This window comes from Humulus lupulus, chromosome 1 (genome assembly GCF_963169125.1).
Source record: "Humulus lupulus chromosome 1, drHumLupu1.1, whole genome shotgun sequence".
Lineage (NCBI taxonomy): Eukaryota > Viridiplantae > Streptophyta > Magnoliopsida > Rosales > Cannabaceae > Humulus > Humulus lupulus.
Window position 1 is genome coordinate 301,202,707 of NC_084793.1, and position 3,186 is coordinate 301,205,892.

At 38.8% G+C, this 3,186-nt stretch overlaps 1 non-coding gene across 1 annotated transcript; it reads left to right on the forward strand.

The window, feature by feature from the left end:
* The first annotated feature begins 969 nt into the window (after positions 1-969).
* LOC133813295 (small nucleolar RNA R71) lies at positions 970-1,076 on the forward strand. Its single transcript, XR_009884324.1, has one exon. It is a non-coding gene; the product is annotated as a small nucleolar RNA R71 (small nucleolar RNA).
* The last annotated feature ends 2,110 nt before the right edge of the window (positions 1,077-3,186 follow it).

Genomic DNA, 3,186 nt, shown 5'->3' on the forward strand with positions numbered 1-3,186 from the left:
CACCACTTCTTTCTTGTTAAGGTCTTGAGTAACCTTTTCTTCATTAGACTTCTCCTTCTTTAGAAAATCTGCTGCAACCTCCTCTTGTGCTGGACTAGTGACATATTGATCCTCACTCTTCTTGCCCTTGTTTTCTACTGTAGGCCCCTCATACTTAGTCCCACTCCTCAAGGATATTGCATTACACAGCTTTTTAGGATTAACTTCTGTAGTGCTAGGCAAATTTCCTTGAGCTCTATTCGACATTAAAGTAGCCAATTGCCCTATTTGAGTCTCCAAACTTCTTATGGATGCCCTAGTTTCAGTCATGAATTGGTTAAGTACATCAGGTTGGGTTTCAGCTGGTTTCATTGGCATTTGGGGAGGTGGTCTATTTTGTGGTTGATAATAGACAGGTGGAGGATTTTGGTGAGCATATTGCTGTGGATAAGGTGGCCTATTTTGGGTAGGTTAATATGGTGGCTGAGGTGGAGGATAAGGTTGTATGGTGTTTTGATTATTAGACCAGAAAATTTTGGATGGTTCTTCCAAGCTGGGGTGTAGGTCATAGAATGGGGATTATTAGGCTGTCTTTGGTAATTTCCTATTGCTTGGACTTCTTCCATGGGCATGTTATTCATGTCTATAGCAGTGCATTGGTTTGGTTGATGGGTTGTACCACACACTTCACAAAGGTTTTGAACTTGCATAGCTTGAGATAGGAGTGTAGTCTTTTGTAATTGCTTCGTCAAGGCTGCTACTTGAGCGGTAAGCATGGATATATCATCCAATTCCATCATTCCAGCCACTTTCTTTGATTGTCCCCTTTCAGTTGGCCATTGATAATTATTCATAGCCATCTCCTCTAATAGCTAATATGCCTCATTAGCACTTTTACTCATAAAGGCACCTCCCGCTGCGACATCTATAATTGTTCTAGTCGTCCCATTCAACCCATTATAAAAATTATGTACCAACATCCACTTTTCTATTCCATGGTGTGGACACTTCCGTAAGAACTCCTTAAAGTGCTCCCAAGAATCATACAGTGACTCTCCATCCAACTGATAAAAATGATTAATCTCACCTTTTAACTTTGCAGCCTTCGCTGGAGGAAAGAACTTGGCAAGGAATTTCTGAGCTAACTCCTCCCATGTAGTGATAGAATTCGCTTGTAGGGATATCATCCAACTTTTCGCTCTATCCCTCAGTGAAAATGGGAATAGCCTCAGTCTTATAGCATCATCACTTACCCCATTCATCTTGAATGGTGCACATAACTCCAGAAAATTAGCTATGTGTAAATTGGGGTCCTCCGTCGGCATACCTCCAAACTGAACAATTGTTTGAACCATCTGAAGGATGGCTAGCTTAATCTCAAAGTTGTTGGCAGCAATGGTGGGAGGTCTAATGCATGAATGTACTCCTGTAACATTAGGAAGTACATAATCTCTTAATGTTCGTGCTCCTTGCTCCCTTGGAATTTCTGCAGCCCCTTGACCATTATTAGCACCATTTCCCAAATTGTCAGCCATGGTGAATTCCAATTTCCTTTTTATTTTTCGATTCTGTCTGCACATTCTTTCAATTTCCCGATCTATTGGTATAATCTGTTTTTGCCTATTACTTCGCATATACCAACAAGTCCTGAAACACAAAAGAACCTTGATTCGAATAAATGTTCAATTTCCCGATCTATTGGTATAATCAGTTTTGCTGGTCGTTCTACCGATCCAAAAGCTACTCTAGCTGTCCTCTAAATGCTCAAGGCCTCTACTGAGGATATTAGCAATCGAGCAACCAAACTTTTTCAGCACCCTTTGAGTACTGAAGCCTTTTCCTCCCTGGTCAATGCGACCTTAGTCTCTGCTCTTGGTCGAGCTCTCTGCGAGACATTTTCGGTAAGTAATTAGTTATTATTTTTTTCTTTACTCCAATTTCATATAATTCTATTCCCTTAGAATTTTTCTTCTCTTATATTTATTTCAAGGGAGCAATGACTTTGAGCTTTTCTTGGCAATGATCAAAGGAAGATGCGAAGCTGATCAAGAAGGCCAAAGCTTCCCTGTAATGCTCCCATGAATTTTTCTTGAAGAACAAAAATGATATTGAGCTGATCGATAATGAGCTCCTTGAGAAGAATAATGAGCTCGAGCAAAAGGGAAAGACTAACCAGACCCTTCAAGACAAAGAGAAGGAACTTCTTCAACTCCTCAAGGGCCGTGACCAACAAATCAAGGAAGAGAGGAGAAGTATTCTTCTGACACGACTTGATTAAAAAATGTAGCCTTCAATTTTTTTTACATGTTTTGGAAGAATAATAAGGAGGCCAACTTTTCATATCTCCCTGGTGAAGTCTAGAAGACGTGCCATGATCGAGAGGTTGCCGAGGGTGGTGTTCCTGAAACTCTCGAGCAAAAGATCTTATTGAATCCTGAAGGTGTCGAGGAGGAGGTTGTTGAGGAAAGAGTCGACAAACAATAAGCTTTTTAGTTTTTGTTGTTTTCCTTTTATACCAGGACACTCGAACAATAGTGTTTGTGGTGTCAAGACATTGGCTTTCCGAGCATCTTTTAATCTCAATTATTGTAATAATTTTTGGCATCTTTATTGTGATGCTAATACAATTATGTTGCTCATATGTTTTTCCCAGATATAACATTTTCATGCTATATGTGTTTTCCTAGGTACAACATTTTCATGTCATACTTGTTAATTTGTCATTTTTAGTGTTTGAACAAACAAACGAAGCACCAACACTTTCTAAATTTCTGAAAAAAATTTCTAAGTACTTCTCAGGCGTGCTTTTTACTCTTTTACTTACGTTATAGTAGTGTATACCCTATGTGCGCCCAAGTGATCGAGGAGGTTAACCTTGGTCACTAGCCAAATATCCAAAGCTTGTTTGAAGTTAACCCAGACTTTTAGAACATATCACAATAGGAAATATACTTAGACAGTGGAACCATACATGTTAAGCAATAATTGTGAAAATCACAATAGAAAAATTGAATGTACTAGCATACTCCCTTGTAAATAACTAGCAAAAAATGGACAAATTCGTGTCTGTACGAATAACCAATAATTGGTTTTGGCCTTATAAATAACTATTCATTTTAATGTGGGCAAAGCCACCCCAGGCAATCAGTTAACAATAACAAAAGTTAGAAAAAATGATTGGCCGTTATAAAATGGACGAATAGTATC